Below are 16,739 nucleotides of genomic sequence, written 5' to 3'. Positions count from 1 at the left end.
ATCACTTTACATTCTGAATGAGATTAACTATCCTCTCATATACCTACTGGCCACTTGCATTTCTCTTGCTGTGAACTGCCTTGTAACTGGTTTTATTTTTTGCTTTATATCATGACCTTTATCTAGAACAATAATAAAAAGCAACATCGATCAGGACTGCACCATAATTACCATGTTCTATGACTATACCATAATTACTCTTTTATTACTGAATGTTTAGGTTGTTTCCAATCTTTTCCTTAACACAGATTCTTAGATGAGGTGTTATTGGGACATAAGGGTTTGTGTGTGCGTGTGTGTGTGTAAGGTTTTTGAGAAGCATCGCCAGGTTGCCCCATGAAAAGTTCACTCCAGTTGGCACTTGTACCAGCAGATATGAGGATGCCCATTTCCCAATACAAACATATTCAGCCCAGAGATACCTTCTGGGGTCTGTATCATGAACTACATGTAAGATGATTCCACTGACTTGCTGCCCAATTAGTTTCCAGAATTGCAGGCTTGGGGCAGCTCAGGTCTCCAGGATGAGCAGATTCCTTTGACCATCATTGTGAAGTTAAAAATATAGACTAGCCCTTTTTCCGTATGTTCTCTTTATTCCACAGCTATCTATTGAGAATCTGTTCTGTGTCAAGAGGCTTTTTCTTGCCCTGGAGATCTCCCATCAAAACGGTGAGAGCCACAGTTATATCAAACGAGAAATACCATCATACTTAGAAATGGCTTGAGTTTTGGAGAAAGCCCAATTATAGACTGTGTGAACTTGGGCAGGTTGCTTAATTTTTCTGAGTCTCAGTTTTCTCTTGCATTCAATTGAGATTACAAAACTGATGTTGGAGGACCTGACGCCCCAGCACATGGAGGTGTTAACATAGGGATTAAAAGTGTAGACTATCTATTCTGACTAATATGGTTTGAATCATGTTTGCACTGCTTACTGGCTTTAGGACCACAGACAAATTATTTAACCTTACTTCCCTCATGGGTAAAGTGGACATGATTATACTTACCTCACAGTGTTATTGAGTAGATCAAATTAGACGATAAATGTAAGGTATTTAGCATAGTACCTACTAAGTGTTCAATTAATATTAGTTGTTTTACTTAAAGAATTTTATTATATAATTTGCATGTCTCCTTGTACTGCACTTTGGTTTATTATGCTGTGCAGCTACTGTGTGGAAAGAACTGCAGGTGAGGTAGAAATAGCAAAAGGACTAGAGCTGGAAGTGGGGCTTGAAGATGTGACTGACTTGCTGACTCTCATGGTAAAAATTGAAGTATGAGGAGTTGCTTCTTATGGATGAGCAGAGAAAGTGGTTTTTTGAGATGGAAACTACTCCTGGTAAAGATTCTGTGACAATTGTTGAAATAACAAGAAACAATTTAGAATATTCCATAAATTTAGTTGATGAAGCAGAGGCAGAGTTTGAGAGGATTAACTCTAATTTTGAAAGAAGTTCTACTGTGGGTGAAATACTATCAAATAGCACCTTGTGCTGCAGAGGAGTCATTCATGAAAGGGAGAGTCAATCAGCATGACAAACCTCATTGCTGCTGTCTTATTTTAAGAACTTAATCCAGCTGTCTCAGCCTTCAGTAGGCACCACCCTGATCAGTCAGCCATCAGCGTGGAGACAAGGCCAGGAAAAAGAGGATGACCCCCTGAAAGCTCAGATAATGGTGAGCGTTTTTTTTAGCAATAAAGTATTTTTAAATCACTTAATTAACATTAATAATTAAATAAAAGATTTAACTTCTTTTAGACATGATACCATGTCTAAGAGTGTACTTAATAGCACACATAATAGACTACAGGGTAGTGTAAATGTAACTTTTCTATGCACAGAGAAATGAAAGAATTCATTTGACTCAGTTCATTACAATATTCACTTCATTGCGGTGGGTGGCCTGGAACCAAATCCACATCCCCGAGGTCTGCCTGTATTGTTATGGGCTGAACTACAAAGCCCATATGTTGACGTCCTAACCCGCAGTACCTCAGAATGGAAGTGTATTCAGAAATAAGGTCTTTAAAGGTGGAATTAATTTAAAATGAGTTAATTAGGGTGAACCCTAATCCAATATGTCTGGTGTCCCCATACGAAGAGGACATCTGAACACAGACTTGTACAGGGTGAAGACGCCGTAGAGATGAAGGAGGAAGGTGACCACCTAGAGGCCAGTGAGGGGCCTGGAACAGACCTTTCCCTCCCAGCCCTCAGAGGGAGCCCACCCAGCTGCCGCCTTGGCTTGGCACTTTGGTACAGCAGCCCTAGTGAACTGAATGCACCCCATAGGAGTCACCCGTTTTATTGTACAATTGAATGACTTTCCATAAACTAACAGAGTTGTATTATTTTAATATTAGAATATTTTCATCACTCCTAAAAGAAAGCAACCAGTTTACAGTCACTCCCATTCTCTTCTTTACGCCCAGGCAACCACTAATTTTCACTCTGTCTCTATAGATTTGCCTTTTCTGGGCATTTCAGTTAAATTGTCTCCAATGATTAGGATAATTTATATAATAAGAGTCAGCCCATTCTATATCCTGATTGTCTATTTGTTAAAACTTCTTACATTGAGACCAAATCTACTGTCCTATAACTTACACAGTAACATATTTCTATTTGTAATATAAGTAAGTCAAAAACTATTTTATGTACCACAGAGTAGTTGAAAAGGGATTGAAATACTCAGCCAAAATCACCATTATAATCATAAATTAAGAAATTATCACTTTGTTTTTAGCAATCGATAAGGAAAAAGATATTGACAAAAGAGACTATAAGGATTGCATATCAACTACATTTCCATTAAAAAACAAAGAGAGATTATGAGGGAGAATGCTTTTTTGAGTCGCAGGAGGATAAACAGCCCAGGAAAGATCTCCATACCTGCTAATGAGAAACGTTTCTCCGTGGTGAGACCTGAACCGACAAGCCATTCCTCAGAGCTGCTCAGGCACATCTGAAAACTAAGCGGGACATTAGGTCAAGACCACATGGGTGGGGCCACACCCAGACAGCAGAGCATCCTTACTGCCAAAGACAGTGTTGACGCTGCGCAATGATAGGGCTTTGGGCAAAGTCCCTTTGTTGAAAAGCTCCGTTTAGATGTAATCTATATAGGGCATTATGTCAAACTTGAAAATGAAGAATTCCTTGCTTTTCTCACCTAGAAGAGTTGGCCTCCTGGTTAACCTTACCAACCTAATAGTAATGATAAATTGAAACTATGTACTATGTACATATGCAGGCATCTGTAAACATTTCTTCAAAAATCTTTATTAAGCACCTGGTGAGTGCCAGGTACTGTTCTCAGCACTTGAAAGTATATCAGTGAGTAAATAAAGGTCTCTGCACTATGGTGCTTGCATTCTAGAAGAGAAAGTCAGAAAATAAACATTAAACATAGTAATAATAAGTAAGTTGACTGAAGTATTGAGTTGGGAGTGTTAAGTTAAAGAAAATGAGAGCAAGGCAAGGAATTTGGGAGTGCTGGGGGTGAGCACGGATGAGGCTGCAATTTTATCTGTTACTTTTTTTCGAAAGCACTTTAGTGAGGTATAATTGATACATACAAAGCTGTACATATTTAATGTATAAACTTGATGAGTTTGGAGATCTGTAAACATCCTTGAAATCATCACCACTCTCTATGCCATAAACATCATCTCCCGAAGTTTTCTTTTGTTCTCTTTATTTATTTATTTATTTTTCTAATGTGGTTGCACTTTTTAACAGGATGACTGTGTAGGCCTTATTGAGAAGCTGGCTTTAGAGAAGACATGAAGGAGCAGATGGAGCTAGTTAGTCATTATCTCTGGAAATAGTGAGATCCATGCAGAAGGAGCAGCCAGGGTAAAACTGACAAATACAAGAGTAATTCCTGGTGTGTTTGAGGATCACCTGAGAAGCTGATGTGGCTGGAACCAAGTGAGGAGCCTAGAGAACAGTCATAGAAGATGAAGACAGGTGGATAAGAGAGAATCAAGTCAGAGACTTTAGTTGTTTTCTAAGTGAGATGGGAAACCATAAAAGCAACATGATGTGTTTAAAGTTTGGAAAAGAACCCTGTGGCTGGACAGGAGGTGAGCAAGGACAGAAACAAGAGCATTGGTCAGGAGCTGACTTCAGAATCCAGACACGAGATGATGGTGGTGGGATCAGAAGCAGTGGACATGCTTGGTGTGTGCAACTGGAGTTTCATGTATCCAGTAAATATTCAAAGACACTGTGCCATGTGCCAGGAGGCTGTGGTGGCCAGCCTAGTGACAGTCTCTCCCCTATTTCTGTAAACAATGGTAATAGTATGGATGGAGGGCTTGCCAGAAGTCAGGTTTGCTGTAAGTGCTGGAAAGGTATTCTTTCAGTGCACGTGGGTGGATCTCCCTCCAGAGCTCAGCTGCCACTCTCGTCCACATTTAAAGGTGAAAAAGTCAAACACGGAGACGGTTAGTGAGTACCTGAACTTGCATGGTCAGCCAGAGTCAGAATGTCAGTGCACAGGGTCAGGCTCCTGAGTGCCTCTCTTGAAGTTGGTGGGCATGATGAGTGTTATGGAAGGAGGATATGGGAGGGAGGAGGTGACATTGAAGCTGAAACTTAACATGTGTTCTTCCGGGGGAAGCGTAGGTGAAGGGAGAGGAGAAAGCAAGGATGAGAAGGGGAGTGTCCAGGAACAGGGATGGGCACATAGAAAGACAGACCTAAAAGTGAAAAGCAGGACCTTAGAGACCGAAAAATATACCCATAATGTTGCGAGGGTACCCTAAATGTGCGAGGGGTAGTGATATGGAATGAACTCGAAAAGCAGGCAGAGGATTGAACTTTGGCTTAATAAATCTATGGGTCTACTAATAATCTACTAATTGCACATTTGTCTTTAAAATTTTCTTCCTGGGATTTCACATTGCAAGTATATTAATTCAAAGAGTATATCTCGGAGTCAGAAAACCAATGGCAGCCTGAGAATTAGCTTACAGTGGGGAGGCCAAGGGCCTCCTGCTCTCCATTACCCACTTGATCTAATCCAAATAAATACACTGAGTAAAACAATGAGAGCTGTGCTAACACAGCTTCCAGAAAAGTGCTCTGCCCACATTTCCATCCAACAGCTGCCCCTAACTCCTTTAATGCAAAAATGTCAAAGCCTCTATTACAGACAAGCCAGACTGAATCCTGCTCTACCATTTACTAGCTTTGAAATAACATGAATTATTTCACACCCATAAACCTCATTGATCTACTCTACATAAATTGACATATTACCCATCTCTTAAAATCAGCATCACTCTGAACTAAGCTAAGGCATACAAACTGCATATTTGACACTTTCTATTCACTTGCCAAACTCAAATATCAAAGCAATTGCATGTTCTGATAGAGGGCATTTTTTTTATTATCCCACAAATTGGACAATTGATTTAGTCTCAAGTGACAAAGGAACAGAAAAAGATTCAAATGTTTGAGTTCCAAAACTCTATTCACTTCTGTTCAGATTTTCTATTTAATTTTCTTCAAAATAAGTCTCTTGACCTGCTGTGTCTGGAAGCAGGAGAATGCTGTAAGTTCTCCAGAGGGGACTCGCCTGGACTTCCAGGGCAAGAGCTGGCTTGGCCCACTGAGAAGTGCTCAGACTTTGAAGCTAAACTGATTCGGGATTAACTGGGGTGATGTAGTTGATTGCTCATCAGTGGCACTGGGAGTTGTATGCACCATTTTGCACTTGTGTGACTTTCTTTCTCAGGGAAAATGTTGCCATAACTTGTGAGTCAGCAACAACTTGGTAAGGAAGATAGTCTTCCGCAAAGTATTGCCATCATCAGGAGGGCAAAACTCTGGGAAATCCCACCCAGATTCTTTCAGGATGCGGACAGGAGTCCACAAAGAGTAAGAGCAGAGTGACTCGGAAGCCATAGAATCATGCCTGGTGTAAGCCCACGTTCACACACCTAAGGAGCAGTACTTTGCCCTCAGAGCCAGGGACCCTGAGGGCAGTAAGAGAGGAAAATGAAAACTTGTCTCTCCAGTCAGCCTCTGTACCTTGCTATTCCAGTATTTCTAACTTATGTTAAGTGGGCAAGAGTCCTGTGTACTCGGTTCCAAACCAACATTAGGCTCACAAAAGTATTTGCAGCTAGTAATGCATCTAGTGACAGTGACAATTTCAAAGCATATATGGATCCAAAAATGGGAGACAAGTGGCCTCCATATTTGGTAAAAGGTGATAGATCTAAAAGCTGAGACTGTATGTGTATGGGGACAGTTTAGAGAAAAGAGTGTATGCAGGGTGGTGACCACATGGAAATGGATTCTGAGGGAAAAGGTGTCTGGAAGGGCAATGCAGGAAGGGTGGGGTTAGGGGAACAGAGTGGGGGAATGCCCAGAGGATCCCAGGCAGGAACAGCAGCCCTTCCTTCAATGCCATTTGCATCACTGCCTGAAGGTGGCATTGCTCACTCTGAAGGATTCCTGTGAAGATTAGGAAGCTCTGAAATACATTTTTGGAAGGTCAGTTCATATGTGTTTTCTATTTGTCATGTTCTGTCAGCACTTCTGTGAGAACAGAGCCATTATACCAGCCTTGGGAGCCAGAGACAGCTGGATCCTTCAGGCCCATGGTTCCATCTCTGTGGAGAAGAGTGGAAACTGTCATTGCACCCAGCTTGCTTTCTGTTTCTGCTGCCCTGCCAACTCTCATCTGTACAGTGTGCTTCAAAAAGCAAACAGGTACAAAGAATTCAACCTGGTTAATCAGTTGTTCTCCTGCCCACAAAATCATACAACTTAGAGTCTTTTCAATCCTCTGATGTGTCTAATTTGTTATCTAGCAATCAAGAGAAAGAAAAAGAAATTCTCCTGAGTTTTCTATTTACGGTCCTATAGCTAGGGAACTGGAGTTTGCCTGAGAGGCATATTGTAGAGTGATTGTAGGGCCCAGAACTCAGTAACACAGTGTCCTAGTGAGGTCTATCAATATGCTGAAGACTTCCTAAAGGTGCTTATCAGCATGTGGAGGCACTTATCACAGGTAAGGAAAGATTTCCATTGATTTGGTTCAAAGGGCAACTTAAGACACACAATGGCTCACATTCCCTGCCCATCTCCCTGTAAACAGACCCCCTGCCCTCCCACTGGATGACAGATGCTGATTTCACCAGGGGGTCTAGATTTGAAATTACAAGGCATCTTTTGACAGTTCACGTCCCTTTCAGGTCAGGTCTCCAGTGCTTAATTCTGATGGTATGAATGCATTTGGTGGGAGATGGAGGGGCAGTACCCAGTCCGGTCAGGGCTAAATCATCTAGATCATGGTTGAATACCTTTGCAGGTTCTGAGAAAGGATGACAAACTACTAAGGCATGAAGGCTGCACACAGGAGGCTCAAACTCCTGTGACTATTAATCTTTTGCTTCTGAAGTCTAATTATCAGTGTTCTCCACTAGTAGTTCTGTGTTTTAGGACTAGATGTTTTAGGACTGGCTTTAAAATGAAGAAATAATTTTATTGGTCACTATCTATGGGCTGTTTTGCTAGAACTATTTATTTATTGGTGTTTCTGTAAAAACAATAGCAAATACTTGTTTTGGTGGAAACAGTCCCAGTGGAAATCAGCCCAACTTAATTTGATGTTGGCGTTTTTGCTGCATGCCTCCCCAGAAATGCTTGACTTAATATTTTTACAATAGGAGAAAGGCAATAAAAGCTTTTGAAGCCAGATGTCTCAAAAGCAACCTGCTGATGGGGAATCTTTTCTCATGTAGGAAGAGATTTCAGTTAACATGATCAAGTGAAACCAGTTATATTTGAAGTTTCTGGCTTTTTTGTTTATCTTAGTCAAATAAAGCTGCATATCATAGTAAAAAAAAAACCAAAGGTCAGTCTTCTGACAAAGATTCTGGCAATTGCCATGTATTAGGAAACTTGATTGAGCAGTGACTTCAGCTTTGGTAGGTGATAATGCTGCTCAAGTCATGTTCAGAGGCTGGAAGAGACCCAAAGTCTAAGTCGGTTTAGACCACAGATACTGTGCTTGTGATTTGTCTAAGGCACTTTTTACTATTTTCTGATCTGTACCAAATTTTGATTGCCACCTCTATATATCTCTTTTTAAAATATCACTAATAAATAACTGCTAGTCTAAAACATTCATCCGTCAACAAAGTGATGCATGTGTTGGAGGGAGCCCGATAGCCAAGAATGAGAGTGACTTCAGCTGGCTTCCTCACCACTTATTTCCCTTGGTAGAGTCCATCCCTATGTGATAGTTAACTCCTGCTTATCTGTTTCATACCAAAGTAAGCCTACATAATCCAAATACACTTGGGCTAATTCTTCAGCCTTGTTACCTTACCACCATCACAGTTGCCAACAGGTTGTAAATAGAGCTGACTCAAGTTTCACTTCCATCATTTTTCCTGCCTGCCTCTCTGACCATTCTTCCTTTAGTGCCTGATTCATATGTCACAATTTCTGAGGCCTCATTTTCTCATTTTCAATTACCCCTCCACCAATTAATCCTTTCTTACTTTGTATCTACTTCTCCTGTGCTCATCATCCTTCAGTCATGTGTTTAAATGTCATTCTCACCAGTTTGAATGAGAACCCCATCGGGCTGTGCCTCATTCATCTTTGTACGCCAGCACCAGGCTTAGTGTCTGTTGCTGTAGAAGGCTTGTCTGAGTGCTTGTTGATGGAAAGGATGCCAGGTGCTGGGCACTCTGATGGGATAAATGGTGGAGAAAGATTCAGTCCTACTCTCAAGGAGTTTACAATGTAGTGGGCCAGAGAAGACCTGGCCATAAATACAGTGTAAGAATGTGTGTGACTGGTGGCATTACCAATGAAACGTTTGAGAAGGGCCTTGAAGGATGCTGGGAGGACCTTCCAAACAATTGACCTGCATCAGCAAAGGGAGAAAGCATGAGGTATATTTCAAGTTACCTGGTGAATTTCAGGTTGTCTAGGTGACATGAGGTAGATGTTAGGAAACGGTGGGAAATAAACTTGGAAACCTGGTTGAACCCAGATGGCTGAAGGTCATACGTTTTGGATTTTCTTCTTCAAGTGATTTAAAAAACTAAAGTTTCTGACACACCAAGAATGGTGTAGTGAGGGTGAACTGCCACTGCTTTCAAGTTTAAATGTAACTGGATTACTGAGAAGAATGGGGATGGGAATCTTGAATAATTATATGTCTCATTTTTTCAGCTACTGAATGTAGAGCAGCAGGAAGACATTATCAAAGCAGTGTTTCAGAAGAATGATTTTGCCAGGGTGGAAGGGATGAGATGCAGAAGACAGGGAGGCCAGTTGGGAGGCCAGGAGTTTTGAGGGCTTGAAGAAGTACTTTGGAGGTCAAAGAAAAGAGGCAAAGTGCTTTGCAGTTAGGGTCACTGTGAGAACTCTGTCAACAGTGAGCCAGTCAGGAGGAACCTGGTCTGGTCAGATAAAGAGGGCAGGAGTCATGATGATGAGTAATGTTTCAGATGGCTCAAATCTAAGGTACTAAAAATACACCCAGGAGGATATTTCCAGATCACTGGATATCTGTGAAAAGAACATGAGGAAGAGACATTAGAAAAAGAAAGTTTGGCCGCTCCTCACATGATGAGGGAGATGGCAAGAGTCACATGACTCAGTGAGCCCATGGAAGTGAGTGGGGTTCTAGATAGAACACTCCAGAACCAACCTTAGGAAAAGCTTTTGTGTGGGGTTCAGGAGGAAAACAGCCAGCAAAATCAGCATTAGAGGCCTAAGAGAGCCAGGAACATAATGTGCAGCTAAGCTAGATGTGGTTGCTAGAGAGGTAAAAGATGCAGAAATCTCAAGGACAGTAAGGAGGAAGCAAACACTTGTGCATCTCATGTTAAAAAGAAAACCATAGATCCAACATGGGGTCACTTCTCCAAGGCCAAGTCACCAAACAGGGCTTACTTGCACTTTTAGCCTCTCCCAGGAGTAGAATTTGTAAGCCAGTCATTCTGGAATTTCCTGATCACTAATGAGGTCATCTGCATAAGACCCTCCCGACCCACCGCCCTGCTTCTTCTAAGGGAGGGTGTCCTTACCTGAAACAATCCCTAATCTTCTCTTTTGCTGATATTTCTTTGCCACAGCCTCCTGTCTGTAAAAACCCTCCATTTTGTACAACTACTTGGAGCATTTCTCTGCTTTCTAGATGGGATGCTGCCTGATTCCGAATCATTTAATAAAACCACTTAGATCTTCAAATTTACTTGGTCAAGTTTTGTCTTTTAACACACATAATTGGAAAATCTTTTATGAGTGACTTTTAAGAAGGCACTTCCAGATGAAAGATAGGGATAGAACCAAAACTCTGGCAGGGTGAGGATAAAATTGTAATATTTCCAGAATATCTCGCCTGACTTTAGTACATTTGCATATCAACAGGCGTTCCTCAGGGGTGGAGACAGAAGTCCATCTCACTATCAGTGGGTAATTACGTGGGTGACTGAGGGCTTATCTGAACCTGAGAAGTTAGGGGAAGGGCTCATTTACTTCTGCCAGAGCAGGAAAGAGAGTGGACCCAGACTCCAATTTGTAAGCAATAAACAGGTTTTAAACTTTATTTCTCTCTTTGACTGATTTCGGTTGTAGAGGTATTTTGCCCTGGGATTGCCTTTCCCTGGAGTTACATCTGGCAGTATTCAGCAGGACCTCTGGACCCGAAATCTGTCATAATGGGTGTGATCTTTGGGTGGGCTGCCCCTAGAGATGATGGGAAGAAGTGGTGATCGCCCTGAGGGACGTGTATCTGCACTCCTGTGTTTGTGGAGGTGCCACCACTGCTGCTGGCCAGACGATGCTGGCCTGTGGCCTGAGCTGAAGGCTGCTGCTGCTGCTGCTCCTGCTGCTCCTGCTGCTGGCCAGAGCCCTGTAGGTCAGGGAGGCCAAGGAGAGGCCCCGAGCCCGTGGAGAGGAGTGTCTTGTGTGCTCTCAGGGGGACTTACACCAAGTCCCTCAGCAACATGGGACAATAATAAGGGGGCCAATAGCCCTCCTCAGGTGGCAAATAGACTCTACTGGGCCTCTGCCCATATCAGAAGGATATCAGTATGCCATGACTTGTGTGGATACAGCTACTGGACTATTGGTTGCTTTTCCTGCACATCATGCAGATCAGCAAACCGCCAAGAGGGCCTAAAACGTCTCGTTGCAGCCTATGGCCAGCTGCAGGTGATTGAGAGCGATCAAGGCACCCACTTTACTGGACATGCATTACAAGGAAGGGTGCAACAATTAGGAATAAAGTGGAAATTTCATGTACCATATAACCCTACTGGGGTAGGCATGATAGAGAGGTACAACAGTTTGTTGAAATATGGCCTGAAGTCAGATGCCAATAGTTTATGGACTGGTCACTTCACCTATGGGCAGTGCTATGGTGTTTGAATGAAAAACCATGTAAAGGAGCTTTGAGCCCTGTGGGTATGCTAACACACCTTGCTGCCTCTCCTATACACTGTATGTACAAACCAAAGAAGAGTTATTGAAGCCAGGATATGGCCAGCAGAGCAGCATCCTGCTGCCAGCCCCTACTGCATTAAACCCTGGAGATACTGTTGAATGGACGTGGCCCTGGACATTTTGACACATGCACTGATGTTGGCTGGCCCTTCTGGCACCTTGGGGAAAAGGCCTATAAGCTGGCCTCGTGTGTATTCCTGAATTAACAGCAGCATGGCCCCCAAAGATCACAGTTATTTTCTTCTACAGTCCTTGTGGCCTGGATGCACCCCCTGGCTGTAGCTGCCACATGATGGCTGGAATGGACGAGCTTTGAACGTAATCTGCATAGGACTTTGAACCTATCTGAATGTTCCAGTTTAAGGATTATCATAATTTTATTGCTGTTGCTATTGTACGTATTTTCTTCTACAGTCCTTGTGGCCTTGATGTGTCCCCTGGCTGCAGCTGCTGCATGATGGCTGAAATGGATGAGCTTTGGACTTAATCTGCATAGGACTTTGAACCTAGCTGAATCCTCTGGCTTGAGGATTACCATGATTTTATTGCTGTTGCTACTGTATGTCATTAGTCTGCTCACAATGCTCCAGTTTTCTGGCCAGGGATATTTCGCCCAGAGGGAATGAGTAAATTTTAAGGTGAGATTTCTGGAGGGATTGCCTGTGGGTAAAATTGTAATATTTCCAGAATATCTCACCTGGCTTTAGTGCAAATGCATATCACCAGGTGTTCCTCAGGGGTGGAGACTAGAATGGCTTTAGTGCACTGCATATCACCAGGTGATCCTCAGGGGTGGAGACAGCAGTCCATCTCCATATCAGTGGATAATTACCTGGGCGACCGAGGGCTTATCTGAATCTGAGAGGTTAGGGGAAAGGCTGGTTTGCTTCTGCCAGAGCAGGAAAGAGAGATGGCCCCAGACTCCAGTTTGTAAGCAATAAATGGTTTAAACTTTATTTCTACCTTTGACTGATTTCAGTTTTAGAGGTATTTTACCCTGGGCTTTCCTTCCCCCTGGAGTTACACCAGGGGTTACAAACTCAAATGCTTACAAGGACCTGACAGGTAGCAGAAGTGAACAAAAGGGGTCAGAGGAGACTGTGATAACCCAGTGATCACATGCCTACTCAAAAGGAGCACCTGCACCCAGACCACTGTTGCCATGTGGAAAGAGTGACCAGTGCAGCCAACTGCCTGACCTTTACAAAGACCAAAATCCTATTTTTAAGTGATATTTCCCAATTTTAAAAACATTGTGAGAGTAAGTGAAACACTTCTAGAGGCTGTATCTGGTATTTGAGCCACCAGTTCTAGCAACCTCCACTAGGTCTGAAGGCACTGATGATAGAACAAGAATATTTTGAGATGTAAGGCAGTACAACAGTAAGCAGTCTGAGGAGTGTTTTAGAGACTGGGGTGCTAGCAGATATGAAGGGGAAGATTGAAGATTCTGTAGAGGGAGGCCCAAGGAGGGGGTGAAGCTATGATATCCTGTAGCTCCAGGCTGTAGGGGATTCCTAGCTCTGGGCAAGTTCACTCTGAATTCAATGAGAATAAATAACAAGAGGGGAACATTGAAGGAGTGTAACTCTGGGGGAAAATATGTTCCCAGCCCAGGGCAAATAACCTTTGAAGCCAAAATCAGTCAAAGGGAGAAATAAAGTGGGAGAACCTGTTTATTATTTGCAAGCAGTTGTCCACTTCTGCTCGCCTGTGTATCTCAGCACCCAGCTGCAAAAGGGGCCCCACCAAACCTCTCTTGTCCAGATATGCCCTCTCTGCCCCAGCCCTTGTAATCAGCTATTGATATGGAGATGGACTACTTCTCTCCACCCCTTGGAATCACCTATCAAAAATGGAGATGCACTAAGGCCAGGTGAAAGATTCTGGAAATATTGCAATTTTACCCACAGAAAGGTTTACACCAAGCTTTAGTCTCACTGTGGCAGGTCAAGTGCTAGAGTCACATCTGCATCCAGCAAGTCTATCTCTGTGTCTGCTTCTGCTCCAGCCTCATCTTCACTCCAGTGTCTGCTCTCCTGCAAGCACTGGGCAGAGCTCTTTATTTGGTGAAATGACACCAAATATCAGACATTTCCTCTCTTCCCTTCCATTATTTGCCAAGAGAGGATTCTTCAAACATCTGAAAGATCTTGGATTCTGGAGTTGAAGCTGCTCCATAGGAAGGTGGTTCCCTTAACCAGTAGCCAATGCCCTGTGGAGGTAATAGGTAGTCATAAAAAATGTGTGTATGTGTTATAGTCCATATTATTAACATTCTGGGGGCAGAAACTGTGGACTTATTGTGATGCATAATAACAACTTGTCTTCACTTAATTTGAGACATGGGACAAGTCTCTTTTCCAGTATTATATAGACACACATAACAAAAGACTAAACCAGCTGCCTTATAAATGCTAAGGCCTTAGGAACAAAATTTACTGTGGCACATTCTCCTCATTCAGTGCAGATGTGCAGCCTATCTCTTTGGGAGGAAGAGGGATACCTTTAATAAATCTTGCTTAACACCATAGACAAAGTCATGGTCTATTTGTGGTGGTGGTGGAGGTGCACCACTCCATTCCCAGGGAGAACCTCCTGAGAGGGGCACTGTTAGCTGACAGCTTCAGGTGCCACACCTCTGGTTCCACCCCATGGCATTTGCACCAAGGCTATGGTCTTCCCAGACAGCTCTCAGCCAGTGATCGAGGTGGGGGTAATAGCAGAGGGCCATTCCTGCCTGGTCTAGGACTCCTCTAATGGACCATGTGTGTCCATTGCCAAACACAGGCAAACTGGCAATGCAGTAGGCCAATTACATCATTGAGTAGATTAGGGTCAGGTGAGGATGCTAGCCATAGGAACTTCCATTTTCCCTACAAATCCTTAGGGAGATAAGATACTTTTTCCTTTCAGATGAGAGGGATGGAGAGAGTGAGAAACAGAAATGTTAAATGTTGGGAATGATCGTTGAGGTACATGAAGGAAGATTAAGAAGTCTAAACTTGATGTAATAAATGAACTCTAAGAAATAGATGCTGAGAAAAAAATAAAAAATAAATAGATGCTGAGATTGCCTGCTGAGGAGGAGGGAAGTGAAGACTGTACGTGGGCCATGGGAGGGTGGGGAGTGTTTCTAACACTCCCAGAGTCAGGATTCAGGATTCAGCAAATGACAAATCAAAGACCTAGTTGAGATTGATAGCATACATCCATAGGGATTTTCCATTTAACCAGTACTTTTTAAGTGGCTTCTGCGTTCTGGGCATGGCCTGGGGATTTTCAGTCAAGTTAAGGAGATAGATGAAGAAATAAGTAATTACCACAAGGCTGTAAGTGTCATAAAAGGGGTATAAACAGGGTGCTATTGGGGAAAGAAGAAATACATCCTGGAAGTTGTGCTGAGGAGGGGGCGTTTAAGTTTGAAAGATAAATTATAGTTGCTATGAAGACAATGAGGAAAACCAGAATGGAAAATACAGGCAACACTTCAGAGGAAAAACCAAACATGGTGCATTCAAAGAATTTCATGTAATATCATGTGTCCAAAATGGAGTGCTCTTTGCAGAGTGGAAGATCAAAGTGAAGAGTTAATACGAAGAGGAATGGAATGGTCATGGAACTTGGACTTGCCCTATACACAAAGAAATGCCATAAAAGGATTCCAGACAGAGTGATATCATCAGTTTGTTTGTTAGGAAAGCACACTGGCTAGAAGCAAGACCAAGAAGGAAGCCAATTTTAATGTGCAATAATGTACTCAGCCATAGAGGATACATCTTGATTGATTTAAATTAATGGCCATCTTTATTTACCCACCGATTGATCTAGGAGAGGGTCATGCAAACCACTTTAGATTAATAGGGTATAAAAGTATGTCTGCAAAGGGCCTCTGGGAAAGAGTTCTTTGATAAAGAAGTGTTTACCTTAAAAATAAAAGTTATTTTTGCTAGCAAAAATGGGTTTATTTGGGAATGGCAGAAAATTGCAATCTAGGACATGCAAGCTACAGTAGAACAATAGGTGTGTTGGGAGAACAGAGGGAAGGAAACTCTTTTATAGAGGAAAATGGCTGAGTTAGGATGCCTGTTTTCAAGCAAAAAGGCCATTGAAGTAAACAAAGTCCACAGCTTCTCATTGGCTGAGTAGTACAGTCTCTCACGGGCTGAGCTATCGCTCGGCAGAAGGTAGCTGCCTTCTTCCTGCTGGGTGGTGAAGTAGCTGAAGCAACACGGCCCCCATCTCTTCTTGTGGGAGCTGAGATTTGCGAGGAGTATGGGACATGAGAACTTCTCCTGCAGACTTCCTGATGCCATGTACATGATGTTTACCTTAATTAATTTTCACAGAAATGCTTGGGGAGAAAGCTTCTTTTGTCCCTTTCCTTCCTCTCTTTATGGAACTTGCTCATTAACATGTAATATTTGGAGCTACAGCAATCATTTTGAGATTAGGAGGCAGTAAGTCTAAGAATGAAAGCCAATTAAGTTGAAGATGGCAGAGCAGAAGAAAGATGGGTACTTGGTGTTAGATGAGGTCATCAAGAGGACATAACTGCCAGTTGACCTTAAAACTGTCCCTGGGGAAATCAGAAGCTCTTAGCACCCTTCCTGTCCTTGGAATGTACATTCTGCTCACCATTCTCATAGTTGGAGCCTTTTCAATGATACAACCTGGAGAAAGCAATCTGTTGTTGTGACCATCTAGGCTGTGTATGCAACTGAATCCAGTTAAGGCCTTTATATAAACTTTTAAGATTTGGGTGGTCAGGTATAGAGATCTCCTAGACTTTCTGTCACCCAAGACCAGCCTCCTATGGAAGTTCCCTTGCTTATTAAAAGCAGTAGTTGGTGACACTGTTTTGTTTCCAGAACTATTCTGGGATGGCCTGCCTTGAAGTTACCAAGTCAATAATGAGTGCCCTTATGCTTTAAATCGTGATTAGTTGGATTTTTTGTTAATTGCCACATTGACCTATATGTGGCTTCCATAGTAGAAAGTTTCAGGGGCAAGACATCCTCAACTGCTACAAATAGTCATAGATAGTCCTATTTCTGTATTCCTACTTATCTTCTACATCTTTCACTAGTCTTTACCTTTCCCTTTCACATGTCTTACCAAGATTAGACAAAGCTTTCTTTCTCATCCATGTTCTCTTCTTTGTAGCTTTCCTTGATCTCTCCTAAACAGAATTCATTTCTCTCATTTAAAGTCCTACTGTCTTTGTATTTATTATATTAA

The sequence above is a fragment of the Manis pentadactyla genome, unplaced genomic scaffold (genome assembly GCF_030020395.1).
Source record: "Manis pentadactyla isolate mManPen7 unplaced genomic scaffold, mManPen7.hap1 scaffold_295, whole genome shotgun sequence".
Lineage (NCBI taxonomy): Eukaryota > Metazoa > Chordata > Mammalia > Pholidota > Manidae > Manis > Manis pentadactyla.
This window is presented reverse-complemented; position numbering follows the sequence as displayed.